This window comes from Miniopterus natalensis, chromosome 15 (assembly GCF_054644295.1).
Source record: "Miniopterus natalensis isolate mMinNat1 chromosome 15, mMinNat1.hap1, whole genome shotgun sequence".
NCBI classification, from domain to species: domain Eukaryota; kingdom Metazoa; phylum Chordata; class Mammalia; order Chiroptera; family Miniopteridae; genus Miniopterus; species Miniopterus natalensis.
The window spans coordinates 11,138,139-11,153,535 of NC_142095.1; the positions used below are offsets into that span (position 1 = coordinate 11,138,139).

A 15,397-nucleotide genomic window follows, 5' to 3' on the forward strand; every position below is an offset into this window, starting at 1 on the left:
TTATTTCATTAATAATTGAAATGACTTTCTAATTTGGACACTTGTGCATTTGTTAACTAGATTTGGGGTTGAGTGCCTTCTTAAATTTTATACCGACTCACCTTTACCCTACTCCCAGCCCTAGGCATAATTCTTCTGTACTGAAAATCTTTCCCTTTTCCACAGGGATATTCGGTTACACTTAAATTCAGTTTATATCAGAAAGTTTAGTTCTTTCCCTATAATTACCAATTTTCAGAGGAGTAAATTTGATGTTCCAGCAATCTGTGGGACTATTTCCTTTCTAAAAAATTATTCCAAACTCATGGTTTTGTATATATTCAATATGTTTTCATCAACTGCAGTTCATCTTTTTGAAATTAAAATTATTCCATGTGTGTTTGTGGGAGCACACAGCCCCAATGATCGTGTTATTATAATCCTGCCATGCTGTTAATCCCCTAATTTGGCTGTTGCTGTTGTGTGTTTTAAGTATATTCTCATGTTCACCAGCTTCTTTGCTCATCTTTGCTTCTTGTTAAAAAATAGCAATATTGAGATATAATCCATATACCATAGAATTCACCCATTTAAAGCATAGTTTGGTGAGTTTTAGTATATTCACAAAGTTGTGCAACCATCACCACTAATTCCAGAACATTTTCATCACACCTCAAAGAAACCCTGTGCCCATTAACAGCCATTTCCCATTCCTCCTAACCCCAGCCCCTGGCAATCACTAATCTGCTTTCTGTCTCAAATTGACCATTTGAGGATTTGCTTTTTCTGGACATCGCCTTTAAAGAGAATCATCATACAATGTGTACCTCTTGTGACTGGCTTTTTTCACTTAGCATAATATTTTCAAGGTTCATCCATGTTATAGCACGTATCACAGATATTATTTCAGATTGTTCATTGCAAGTACATAGTAATATAATTCATTCTTTATACTGATCTTGTATCCTGCAACCTTGATGAACTGGTTTATTAGTTCTAATAGTTTTTCAGTTAATAATTCCTTAGGATTATGGGCCCTCTTTAGGTAAATTAAACAGGGTTTCTCTCTTACAGTGATTTTTCTTTCCAGAACCTGATGTTTCTCATTCCAGTCCAGACTCCTTTGGGAAATCCCAGTTTACTGGGCAAGTCTGTACCTGTAAATCCAATTGCAAATTGTTTCAAGTTCTTTTTGTGTTTAGGATTTCTGGGCCATTGCAAATTAAGAGGTGAGGTTAAGCAACTGTTTTAAGTGTTCCTGCATTATCAATGATAGTTAAGAAGTGCTTTGAATCTATTCCAACAGAGAGGAGGCTGATCTGCCCCAGGCAAATGGGAATTCCCTAGGTGCCTCATTTTCTCACCCACTGCCTGTCAGCTGTATTGATGAATGTTATAGTTGGCTCCAATTGGAGGGAAGTCAAGCCCAGTTGCCCCATTGGGTCAAACAGGTTTTACATACCTAGGGGAACCAGAAGGAAATGAGCAGAGTCAAAAACCAGCACATTGATCAGCAGCATTTTTTTGGATAGAGTAAAACCCTAGCTTCAGAACTGAAAAAAATCTCACCATAGATTTGCGTGTGCTAGTGGTGGGGGTGAGTTGCAGATGGAAACATATAGGTAAAACTGGGTCACGTTAGGCCTTCAGGAAGCTCAGCTGTTCCTCTTAGGCCCAGCCCTGTGCGTGTATATATCAGCCTGGACATGTGCTGTGCCAGTGACCCTCATGAAATCTGGGGTTAAACAATATATAATGGTACTAACGGGCACATTCAAGTACCCTCAGCATGAAAAGTCTTCATTTGTCACCCTCCCCGACCCCAGGTAAATGGTCCAAAATGTTCTTGAATTCAGAGCTGGAAACCTAGAACAAGGCTCAGTGCCCCAGAGTCTCTGGATCATCCAACAGAGATCCTTAGACCAGATGAACCGCTTAGTTACAGGCATCTAGGGTCAAAATCTAGAATCATCTTTCACCATCCATACTTAGGAAATGCCTCTCATGACCTCTGCCTGTTTCCACAGCCACTGCTACCACCTGTCCCAAGACCTCATCATACTAAGCCTCAGAATTGGCCTCAGAAATGCCCTTCACGGTCCCTGCTTCTATACAATTCTCACACATGTGGCTCACACTATGGACAGTGCTGGTTTAGGCCTTTGCGACTTTGCTTGTATTACATACACCTCTAACTTGAAAACAAATTTACGACAGGCCACTAGGTGGCACCTTATCACAAATTATACAACATTGAGGGTGGGTCATGTTAAGACAGCTTTCTTTGTTTGAGAATGTCTGATCCCACCAGGAAAATGCCAATCTCACGTGTCTCTTCCTTAGTCCAGCTGGCGTAGTCTTAGACCTTTGCCAACTGGGAGTATGCCGTCCCCCTTTGCCCTTTCATTTATCAATAAGCCGGAAGGAAGAACAGTAGGACCACAAATCCTCTCCCTTAGGCCACCCAAGAAGGTCCTGGCCACGCTATTTATAACAGTAATGCAAATGGAAATAAGTCAAGGTGTCTTCTCCTGTGGCTTTGATTGTTCTGGCTCCTTGATACTGTTGAACTTCCTGTGGTGACTGTAGCCACAAGGTCAGACCCAGCTGACCTTGCTCAATTGCTGCAAATGCTGGGATATCCAACCCAACTCTTCTTTCATCTTGTCCCAATGCATTTTCAAACCCACGAGGCTTGCTATCTGGTCTCCTCCCATGGTCATGGCATTTGGCTTTATTTCATGTCCTTATTATTCTTGATTCAAAGCATTTTTTATTTTATTTTTGCAGTATGTGTCAAAGCCTCTGTACTCTACAGGCCATTCTGTGACGTTTGTTGCCCCTGGCAGAGTATTATAAGAGCAGAGTATTATAAGATTATAAGATGCAGGGGATTTTTGTTTTTTTAACCTCAGCCGAGGATATTCCCCCCCCCCCCATTGCTTTTCAGAGTGGAAAGGGGCGGGCGGGAGAGAGAAACATCGACGTGAGAGAGAAACATCGACGTGAGAGAGATACATTGATTGGTTGCCTCCTGCACCCTGACCAAGGCTGGGATCGAACCTGGGACCCTTCAGCTTGAGGGCTGACGCTCTAACCACTGAGCAAACCGGCTAGGGCAGACGCAGGGGATTTTAAAGTAGGGAAAGCGGAGGGTGGGGTGACAGTCAGGTTAGTTAGTAAGACACAGCAGCCCTGCTAACTCATGTGGGAATCCCCTGCTGGTTTGCATTCCGTTTAACTCTCTTGAGGAAAAACAGACCGTGGGAAGCTAGCAAGGTGTGAAGAGATGCTTAGTGTTAACCTACTTTGGGTTTGTGGAATTAAAAACAGTTCTTTCTTTCCCATTTGGCCACTACATTTCTCCTAACAATAGGTTTTAGTGGCCATGCTTAGGGGTAGATGAAACGGCTGTGATCTGAAGAGGGAGGGCTTATCAGTGTCCTCTATATGAAATGGCTGAACAAAAATCACAAACAAAAAATCAGTTCTTCCCTTCTGATCACAAACCTCAGGTTTATCTGCAGATAGCAATTTGTACACGCAAAGCAAAAATGACATAACATGTAATTTGTGGGGACTGGTACTCTGATGCTATGTGAATACCTTATGCCTCACCAAGCTGTCACTCACCAGTTCTAGCATCCTTTCATGATTTTCTCAATCCTCTGTGGTGTAAAATGACTTCCTACTCAGACTAGAAGCTGTTTAAATATATTATTGTCTTACCCCTAAGTTAATACCGATTCCTCTACAAGAAGTTTTTTATTTTTTTTTAAAAGAAGCCCTGATACTCTGAATATACATTTTCTGATCACAAGAGAGGCATTCAGGCTGAGGAAAAGTTTGACACCAAGAATTAAAAAACAGCAGGGTGCATTCTTTCTGTTCTCTTGTTTTCAACTGTAAGCTCTGTGTCTAGACATAGAAATAAACACACAATTGTTCAGGGTAATTATATCTATTGTTTATGGGGCTGATAAGTCTGGTGGGGGAGGAGAGACTAATGAAGAGGTTAACACTATTTCTTCCTTCCCACTCAGGCACAGAATGAGAGTACAGCTTTGGAAACACAAAATAATGCTTTCGATGTCTTTATTAAACCCATCATTTGATTGCCTTTTATTGTAGCCCTGATGATGGTGGGTGCAGATTTATGGTGAAGCTAGTGGCTCAGGAGATATTCTGGAAATAAAATGCCACAGAAGGAAGCATTTGGGGCTCCACTGACGGGGCAGGGCTCTCAGCATCACTGCTTCCTGGCTATTTATGACCTTAACTTCAGCTTTCCAAGCCTGTTTCCTCATCTGAAAAATGGGAAGGGGGTGGTAATAATAAGATCCAACTAATTGTTTAGCATGTTAAATGAGATAACACATGTGAAGCGCTTGATATGGAGTTGGCACCTAGTAAGAACTCTGTAATGTTTGTTATTATCATTATCACCGAGCAGTCTTAACTGGGCTGGGGTATGTGCGTTGACAATGTTTTTATTTATTTTTAAAATAATGCTTTATTTTTTCAATCATAGTTGACACACAATATTATATGAGTTTCAGGTATACAACCCAGTGATTAGACATTTGTATAACTTACGAAGTGATCACCCCAATAAATTTAGTACCTGAAACCATACACAGTTACTACAATATTATTGACTATATTCCCTATGCTGTACTTTACATCCCCATGACTGTTCTGTAACTACCAATTTGTACTTCCTAAACCCTTTTCCACCCCTCCCCCAAGCCCCCTCCCATCTAGCAACTGTGAAAATGCTCTCTGTATCTGTGAGTCTGTTTCTATTCTGCTTGTTCATTTATTTTGTTTTTTAGATTCCACATATAAGTGAAATCATATGGCATTTGTCTTTCTTTGTCTGAATTATTTCACTCAGTACAATACCCTTTAGGTCTATCCATGTTGTTGCAGATGGCAATATATATATATTTTTTATGGCTGTGACATTTCATTGTATATACCCACTCATCCATTGATGGCCACTCAGGTTGCTTTCATATCTTGACTATTGTAAATAATGTTGCAATGAACATAGAAATGCATGTCTTTTTGATTTAATGTTTTGGGTTTCTTCAGATAAATATCCAGCAGTGGAACTGCTGGGCCCTTCTTTGTCCTTGTTATAGCCTTTGTTTTAAAGTCTATTTTGTCTGGTATAAGTATTGCTACTCCAGCTTTTTTTGCTTCCATTTTCATGAAAAAGATCTTTTTCTATCCCTTTACTTTCAGTCTGTGTGTCTTTTGATCTGAAGCGAGTCTCTTGTAGAGCATATGTAAGGCTCTTGTTTTGTTATCCATTCTTACTAAAGGTAGGTGGTGTTGGTAGATATAGAATAGATCTGGGTTAATCTGGACCAACAAGGAGAAATCCTAAGTGGCCTTGATAATAATGACCTTTTTTTTAATATGTCTTTATTGATTTCAGAGAGAGGAAGGGAGAGGGAGAGAGAGAGACAGAAACATCAGTGATGAGAGAGAGTCATTGATCGGCTGCCTCCTGCAAACCCTCTACTGGGGTTCAAGCCCAAAACCTCGGCATGTGCCCTGACTGAGAATCGAACCGTGGTCATCTGGATCATAGGTCGATGCTCAACCACTGTGCCATGCCAGCCAGGCATGACCAATTTTTTTTTATAACCCTTACTAAGTGCAAAGCACTGTTTAAATACTTTACAGCATGAATCCAGCATGACCTCATCAAAAGCCCAGGATGTAGGTTATATTATGATCTCTGTTTTGCAGATCAGATGTCTCAGGGGCAAAGGGGTCACAACTAATAAGAGGTGGAGCCATTCAAACTTAGGCAAGTTCATGCTTTTCATCAGCAGGCTGTTAATATCCAGAAACACAGCATCACTAAAGAGTTAGATCATCATAGATGGTCATCAGGCACTTGGCTTCTGGAGACAGGAACTCGCTACAGGGGTTTGGCACCTTGGGAATTCACTCCTGCTTTGTGGAGCTTGTTTAAACTGGAGCCTCTGTGCCAATACAACACATCATTCTCTCTGTGAAGACTGTATGCACAGGGTGGGAAAGGCTCCTGGTGCTTTTTAAAAATTAAAAGCTTTAAAAATCCACAGCTCCGAGATATATTCTCACGGATGGAAACAAGCTCACCTCAATTTGATAAATCTGGCAGCCGTAGGCAGTGGCTGCTCAGCTCTTCTGGCCTATGCTTCCTCCTCGTGACCCAATTTTTCTTCCAGAAGTTGCTGCAAAAACCTGCTATGAGAAAGTGTAACCTGACGATACCTATCCTATTCAGATAGCCAGATTTTTTTTTTAAAGCCAAATCCTATAAAATTCTAAGCAAGAATTCTTGCTTCAAAATTCTTCCTACATTCTGCTAAGGATTTAAGGGAAGACCCTAATTTTAACTTAGAGTAATTATTTTAAGAGCATACATTCTTGATTAAGGCTGCCTGCTTTGGAATCCATCTCCACCACTAATTGGCTGTGTTATTTTGTACAAGTTGCATGATCTCTCTGGGCTTGATTCCCCCATCTAATAAAATCAGGGTAGTAATACTACTTAATTCATGGGATCATAGTGAGGAGTAAATGAAATAATACTTTAAAACAGAACAGTGCCTGGAATGTGGTTAATAATAAATGTTCTTTACTTTTTGTAATCCTGTATTCTCAATTCGCTGTGAGTAAATCATGTTTTAGTGTATTTTAATTACACCCAAGAGGCCATTTAGTAAGATAAAGTTTTTGGCATGCAAATAAATCACCTCTTAATCGACCTGTTTAATTTTAAGAAACAGTTGTTTGTTTCACAATGCTTTTGAGGGAAGTATGACAGTTCCCCTCACTAGGTGGCGCCAGAGTGGGCTCGGGGAGAGTGAAACAAGGGGCCAAAAAGAGCATCCCACCCAGCTGCCAGATAGCATCATAGGTGTGGTTAATTTGGCCTGCAAGGAATTCACAGAATGTTTTAAAATTTACTTGCCAGCATTAAAAAAATCAGGAGATTTCATATATCCTATCCAGATATCCTATCCAGCCTGTGGATAAATCAATCAGGAGATCTGTTAACCTCAGGCCAGCAGTGGTGCCTCCTGTAGACTGGGCTGGTGTCCTCCAGTCCAACAATGCCCTCAACTCCCCCCAGACCACCTGGGTCTCTCATTTGTTCCTCCCTGGCTCCTCTAGGCATTTGAGTTTGTGACCACTATTTCATCTAGTCCTTCCCTTTTCAGATGTGGAGGCTGAGGTCCTACAGAGAAGTTGGGAGCTGGACTTGCACTCTTTTTTTTTTTTTTAATATGTCTTGATTGATTTCAGAGAGAGGAAAGGAGAGGGAGAGACAGAGATAGAAACCTCAATGATGAGAGTCACTGATCGGCTAGCCTGCAACCCGGGCATGTGCCCTGACCGGGAATCGAACCCTGATCGCCTGGATCCTAGGTTGACGCTCAACTGCTGAGCCACACCCGGCTGGGCTGGACTTGCACTCTTAACACTCAGGCTACAGCTCCTTTTTACACCTAGTGTTCTTTCTTTTATATTTGGTTGTTTTCAGAGAAGGTATGAAGTAAAAAAGCAAGAAAGAGACATAATGGGAGAACTGAAAGTTGGGGGCTTTGAGGTGTACCAATTAGGTGACTAAAATGAGATGTGGGAAAAAGTGGAAGTCAGAAGGATTCCTTTCTTTTCTTTGTGGAAAATAACTTATTTTGAGGGGAGGTGGGAGAAGTGATATAGGTTAAGTGCAAAAGATGCAAACAATATGGAAAATACAAAGAAGAGGGTAAATGTGATTGCGGGGGGGGGGGGCGGTGGAAGAGAGTACAGGAGGGATAAATGGTGATGAAAAAAAATTTAATTTAATTTAAAAAAAGAGGGTAAAGATTTCCCAGAACTCCACTTTCATTTACAACTTCCATTATCATTTTGGTGTCTATCCTTCCAGCCCTCTTTGTGTATTTATAGATACACTTAATATAGGCACTGTATGGGCTAAGGAATACCTGAGAGTGTGGGGCTTTGGGATTCCACATAATCTTCATCAGCTTCTCTCCAACTAATTCTTCAATTTGGCCAATTGAGAGTTTTTTCAATTATATTAAAGTGCTTAAGCAAATGCAATGGTAAGCCTCTTTGCTCACCTCACCCCGTTCCAATCAGATTGTTATTCAGCCCACCTCCATAGAAATTCTGGAGCTGCCAGCGTGCATGTTTAAAGTTTTCCTAACTGAGAACATACAAGCTGTTCTGTAAATGGAGTTTTCCAGTAATAGTATTCCTGGAATATCTGTCCCCAGTTTATAAATGCAGACTTAAAAAAAATCTCACCTTCAAGAACATCCTTAGCATCCTCAAGACAAGCTAGTAGGTCTCTTAAATAGACTTTGATCCATCTGATTAATGACTGGAAAGATGGGGACCAGCTAATTGGAACCCAGAGTGCACATTTCAAAGTCTGTATGACTGCTCATGGTAGGCATTATGGGAACAATTAGTTTCTCAATGATCGTATTAGTCAACTTTTGCTGCAATAATGTTACATAGCAAATAACCTCCAAATGTCAGTGATTTATAACAACAAACATTTATTTTTCCATCACTGGCCTGTGCACTGCTTGTGGGTTGGCCAGGCTTACCTCGGCCTTAGATTTTGGTCTGCTCCTTTTGTTTCTCCTTCCAGGAGCCAGGCTAAATGGGTAATGGCTGCCAAGGGCATTCTCTCCTCATGGCAAATGGCAGAAATTCAGGAGGTCAAGCCAAATTTCACAAATTTATATAAAACCTGTGGTCAGACGTGACCTATGTTATGTCTACCCACATTCTATAGACCAAGTCCAAAGTGAGTGAGGTAGAGAAATGTACTCTATCCATAGCAAAACATGGCAAGGGCGGGGAAGGAAGAAAGAATTGTGAACAAAAAATACTGTCTACCACTGGGACCAAATAAGATGCAGGATAAAATGAAATTTAGACTGAAACCTGCTGCTGAGCCTTATAAATGCAATTTAAACCCACATTGCTTAGGAGCCAAAGCAGCTTCATCTAGTAGGTCCCTTAATCAAAGACCTTTTGTCATCAAAGATCCTTGATGGAGCTTCCTCTCTGATTGTACTCCCTCTGCCTTTATATTTAAAATGTTTATTCTCTTATATATATGCTTTCTATGTTCTTTAGGGTTATGGAGGCCTCATTTGGGTCTTTAAAAAATATTAAACTGGCCTGTCAATTTTTGAGTGTTGAGAGAACTAGATTCTCCTTTCCCTTTCCCTGCCAAAGTCACACCAATCAGCAAACATAAATTTCCCTGTGAATAAAGCAAAGTACTACTGCCAGGCAACAAATAAGAAGGTGCTATTTTTATGTTTTTTGGGAGGTATAGCTTCTTGCTCCACTGTTTCCATGGAGAATCTCAATTGTCAAGATTAATCAGATGCTGGAAAATTGAAAGTTATGCAAAGAGCCTAGCTTAGTAAGCAATTATCCACGCTGAGAAAACTAGGAGAAATATTTAGATGAGACCTCTTACCACAAATCATGCATTATCTCCTGGCATCCACTGGCTGAAGTTAACCCTTTCCTGTGCGTCAACTGCTTTTCTAAAGTTATTGCAATACTATTTCATTAAAATCACAAATTACGTGTATACCATTTCCAGTGTCAGTTACCACTGGATATTTAGAATGCATTTGAACAGCATCAAATACCGTAAGCAGTCGGTAAGGGGTGGTTGTAAACAAAGTTGTCTCTAGTTTGTTAGCATGATAATGTGCCAATTTTTAAAGTTCTCCCCAATGAATTAATAAGAGAATATCCGAGACAATTCAGAAAAAGTAAAGGAAATGGAGGGAGGGTGGAATTCCGAGAGTAGTCCTATGAGAAAACGAGGAAGGAAGAGTGTGGCCCTGGTGAAAGAATAGGCAGCTGAGTGGAAGAGAATAGTTGGGTATGAAAAAGAAGACATAAACATAACTGGGGAAAAGAAGACAGACCAATGACCAACAGGCACGCGGGAAGATGCTAAACGCCACTGGCCATCAGGGAAATCAAAACGTGATGAGATAACCATTCCACACCCACTAAGAGGTCTGTCTTAAAGAGGATCATAATGGCACCAAATGCATATCCCTCCAAAGGCACAGGCAACAGAAGAAAAAAATAGATAAATGGGACTTCATTACAACTTAAAGCTTTCATGCATCAAAAGACACTGTTAGCGAAGTGAAAAGGCACCCCATGGAATGGGAGAAAATATTTGCAGATCATATCTGATGAGAGAATAATACCCAGAATATATAAAGAACCCCTACAAGTCAACAATGTAAAAACAACCAGCCAGATTAAAACATGGTCACAGGACGCAAATAGACATTTCTGTAAAAAAGATACACAAGTGGCCAATAAGCACGTAAAAAGATGCTCAATATCACTAATCATTAGGGATAGGTAAATGACAGTGACACACCACTTTATGCCCACTGTGTGTCAATCAAAAAATCAGAAAATAGCAAGTGGAGAGTATGTGGAGAAATTGGGACCCTCGTGCACTGCTGGTGAGACTGTAAAATGGTAAAGCTGTTATGGAAAACAGTATGGTGGTTCCTCAAAAAAATCAATCACAGAATTAGCACATGAACCAGTAATTCCTCTTCTGTATATATCCAAAAGAATTGAAAACATGTATTTGAAAAAATATTTGTACACCCATGCTCATAGCAGCATTATTCACAATAGCCAAAAGGTGAAAAAAACCCAATGTCCATCAGTGGATGAACAGATAAACAAAATATATCATATACACACCATGAAATATCATTCAGCTTTAAAAAGGAAGGAAATGCTGATACGTGCTACAGAATGGATGGACCTTGAGGACATTATATTAAGCGAAACAAACCAGACACAAAAGAACCTGAATATAATTTTTAAAACCCTAAATGCTGCTGCTATGCTATTGCAATCTTCACCGTAATCATGGGTTTTTGTTTTTGCTTTTTCCCCCTTCCACAGGAAGGAAAAGCTGCAGACTTTTCCCTCTTATTAGAGTTAAGTGATGGTTGGAAGGTGAGGTCAGTTAATTATCTGAACTGTTTTAAAATTGGGGAGAGTTATGTTTACAGGGGCAGAAATTTTAATATTCCTACTAGAAATATGCAGGAACTGATTTTTTTAAAAAGGGACTCCATGACGTGTGTGTAAAGGTTACTGTCCCTGAGGCAGGAAAAGCAGTAGTGGTCTACCACCAGCCCAGGCAGCTGGTTATGAACCATCAGTGCTTTTGGGAGGAAGTTGCATGAATTGAACCTCCAGCTCAGGCAGCCTTCCTCACTGAGGGGGAGCTGCAGGAAAGGGAATCTACACCCACGTCGGGGTCCTTCTTACTGGAGTCAGTGAGGGTCAATCACTGATAGCAGGCAACACAAAACATGTTGATCATTCAGGAAGAATGAACCTGTGTGGACAACACCTAGCACAACAGTCCAGGGCAGAAAGTGAAAACTTGGATGTTCAGAAGGATCTGGTGATAAGACAAAGGAAAGAGTCAGCATTTGACTAAGGTGGGACCAGAAGGAACCAGCCACAGAACCTTTTCTATAACACTCCTGCTGCATATGATGGACCAGATTCTGCTCTAAAAAACAAACAAACAAACAAACATACGTACATAAGGTTGTCTCAAAATATACGCACCCTCGGCTCATTGGAGCAATTTTATAGATGTCCAGAGGGACAAATGCCTTTCCCAGACAATTATTTCCTAGTAATTAATCCACCTGCTGGTTAAGGGTGTTTTGGTGGTAACAGTGAGTGAGTTGTTGGTACCACTCTCTGAGGATGAGTTTAACCAACTTGTTTTCCTAAAATTGAGCTGTGGTTCAGTGAGGGGATGGGAGTTTTGAAGGGCAAGGGGAAGGCAGGGCAAGAGGAAGCCAGGAAACGAGGCGGATGGGAAGTTCAGAGGGGAAGGTGTGAGAATAGGACCAGGAAGGCAGTTAGGGAGAAAAGGCAAGTTGGGCAATGGAAAGGGAGCAGCAAAAGAAAAAAAGTGTATCCACAAGATTTTTGTTTAGGTGGATGTGCCTTATAACCCTCACACAGCAAGAATATCATTCGAACCTTGACTTTGTGTCCACCCTATTAGATTTACCATGTGCCCAGAGTTGTATCAATACTATAGAAAATGGATTTTTATCTTCTATTTAGACAAATATTTCAACCCATAAATGTATTGTTTTTCCTTATGATACCAAAAAACTGAAACAAAAATCTCATTTGACTTAATCTGCCTCCCCCCCCAAAGGAAATAAATGTGGTTTCAGAAAAACCCAGATAAGTCTCTTTCTCTTTAGAGGAATAATGCCTTGTTTGGCAGTCTGGCATTATTCCAGAGAATGCTGTCATGGCTGGAGGCACCCATAATGGTCCAGAAACAGTCACAAACCTGGATGAAAGCAGAAACTGGCTTTGGAGCAAAAGGGAAATACCTGCCTGAATAGCTGAAACAATCTTGAAAAAGAAGAACAAAGTTGGAGGTTTCAAATGTCCTGACTTCAAAACTTAATATAAAGTTATAGTAATCAAAATAGTGTGATATTGGCATAAGTAGAACAATACATTAGTGGAATAGAGAGTCCATAACTAAACCTACATATTAATGGCCAATTGATTTTCAGTAAAGGTGTCAAGACCATTCAATGGGGCAAATGATAATCTCTTTGACAAAATGCTGGGACACTGGGTATCCACATGGAAAAAAAAAAAGAATCTGGATCCCTATCTCACACCACATACAAAAATCAACTCAAAATGGATCCACAACCTGAATATGAGAGCTAAAATCATAAAACCCTTAAAAGAAAACATGGGGTAAATAGTTGGTAAATAGTTATGACCTTGGATTTTACAATGGATTCTTAAATAGGACACCAAAAGAACGAATAACAGCAGCCACGTGTGGCTGTGTGGCCAATGAGTTATAAAAAGTATTGTGTGGCAGCTTCCGGGGAAATCACTTAAGAGACAGTGTCTCATATTTTCTTTTGTCTAAGTGCAGAGTGAAAAAAGATCTGGGAACAGATCACTACTTCAGAAGAAGGTAAACTGAGGGCTTCTGAGCTTTGTGAGGAAAAGCCAACTGGGCAGCTCTCCTTGCTTCAGTGAAGAGGTAGGAGTTTACCAAACATCTCTCAACTGGCCAATTTACACCTGGATCCTCTGTCAGATGCTGAATTAGTTTCCCTTCTGAGAAAGCCGGTGTCTGGCTTCCAACCTCAAAACTCTACATTTCAATCTGCAACCTCCCCTCCGTTGGCATTTTCCCTTTTCTTATATGTTGAGGCATTTTCCTATATGTTCATGTAAATATCCTGAAAACATCCTTTCCTATATGTTCATGCAAAAATCCTGAAAACAGAGCAATTCAACTGCATGAAGATAGCTGTACTTCCTAATAAAAATATCTTCTGAAAGAAAAGAATCTTTCTTATGAGTGGAATTTTTACCCCAAAATTGTTCAGAGTTTTGTTCTTTTTTTTAATTGTAGTGAAGGAAATGAGCTCAACAGAAAAGCCAAAATAGACACACATGACTCCAGATGAATCTAAAGACAACCCTCTGGCCAGAGTTACCAGGCAACTGTCTCTCCAAGGATGCTGCCACTTTAATTTTATAGAATAATCAGGCACGTGCTTTTCTGACTCAAGAGATTGTGGGATAATAATGAATTCATCCTTTAAGGTTAAAAAAATTATAAGCAGAAACCTCTCTCTTGCCTGGAGCCTGTTTTGCTGCTTTTTTCTCTCACAGTTTCTTTGTTGTGTGCCTTCAAAGCAAATAGGTTTTCATGTGTTTGGGATGTTTTTTGGATCCTGCTGAAAGTGGGGATGGATGGAAAACCAGTCAAGGTGCTGATTTTAGCTGCTTTGGATTCTGACCCTCTGGTTATTAAGATATTTTATCTACAAGGAACTAAAGAAAAAATTGCATGTAAACATCACCTAAAATAGTAGTTATGGTAAATTCATCCTTATGCCTAGAAACAAGGTCACTGCACGTAGGTAGACAAACTATTATTGGATAAAGAGCTGGACAAAGAAGTAGGGCATTCAGAAGAGTGTTTTCATCAATATGTGAAGAAAAAAAATTCCCTGCAGTACCACAGTTGTCTGTTTGGGTACTTGTGTGTAAAATCACAGAAAAGAGGTTTAGAAAAAATTGCATGCTAATTTTTTGGTCTGTACCATGATATGTTCCTCTTTATTCATTTGCTCATGTGAAAGCCAAATTTGTGCAAGGGTGTCTGCTAGACGTGGGTCTACTTCAGTGGAAGAGTCCATAGTCCCAGCCTTCAAGGCGTTTACCCTCTAGAGATGGAAAGCGACATGTCACCAACTCTTGACCAATGATATCAGAGTGAAAATAGGATCTGCTGTCTGTGCCATTACAAGCGGTCCCTTGCTTAAGACTTTTTGAAGTTGTTAAATATATTATTTAAAGTGTGAGCTTGTTGTATTTTATCAGCCAGGGTTTTTGGCTGCCAACAGTGGAAACAAAACAAAAAGGGAATGCAGGAGAAGGCTGTCAGGGAAATCAAGTCTGTATGGCCAGGCTCCAGGGGCCTGAATATCAGAAACCCTAGGGGCAGTCACACTCCTGACTGTCAGAGTCAGCAAGTCACTGCTGCCTGCAAGAAATGACCTTCAGGTGTCACTCACTTTAAATTCCAAACTCGGGTAGAGAACACTGCAGTGATCCAGAATGTTCAGGTCTGTCAGTTATGGAAACTAACACCTTAGATAACTGTGACTCTACTGACTTCCCAGATAGTTGGTTGAAGAAAGTAGGTTACTGTTCAGACTGTCTCTCTAGCTGCCATGCTCTTCACTACATCACTTCAGAGCTGACACACACTTTGGTCATGGTTGTTTGGACTAGGGATAGGCACCTACCTAAGCTGGGCCAATCAGGTTTTCCTCCCAGAAGTTTGAAACTTAAACTGAGCAGTTGGGACTTGTTGGCTTGAGTCACCATAATAGCATCAACACCCTAAGGGGAAGATCCATGAACACCTGGGTCCTGCCCTATCCAGGGCTTGGATGATTAACTCTTTCAGTAGTTGCTTTCCAATAAATTTCCATTTTTGCCGACATTTGCTAGAGCAGCTTTCTGTTTTTTGTAACCAGAAGACTTAACTAATATCCTATATTAACATCTGGAACAAGCATTACAGGTTTGTCTTGTTCACAGCCCCCAGCACCTGCATGACACTCCCCCGGGTTGAGCCCCACAACCCAGGCAAGTGCCCTGACCGGGGAATTGAAACAGTGACTTCCTGGTGCACGGGACGATGCCCAACCAACTGAGCCACACCAGCCGGGCACCTCTTACTTTTGTTCATACTTTTTCTTCATCAAAGTTTCCTCCC

The 15,397-nt window shown here is 40.6% G+C and overlaps 1 non-coding gene across 1 annotated transcript; it reads left to right on the forward strand.

Moving 5' to 3' along the window:
* The first annotated feature begins 3,319 nt into the window (after positions 1 to 3,319).
* Positions 3,320 to 3,452, forward strand: LOC148091411 (small nucleolar RNA SNORA29). Its single transcript, XR_015715742.1, has one exon. It is a non-coding gene; the product is annotated as a small nucleolar RNA SNORA29 (small nucleolar RNA).
* Positions 3,453 to 15,397: the final 11,945 nt, after the last annotated feature.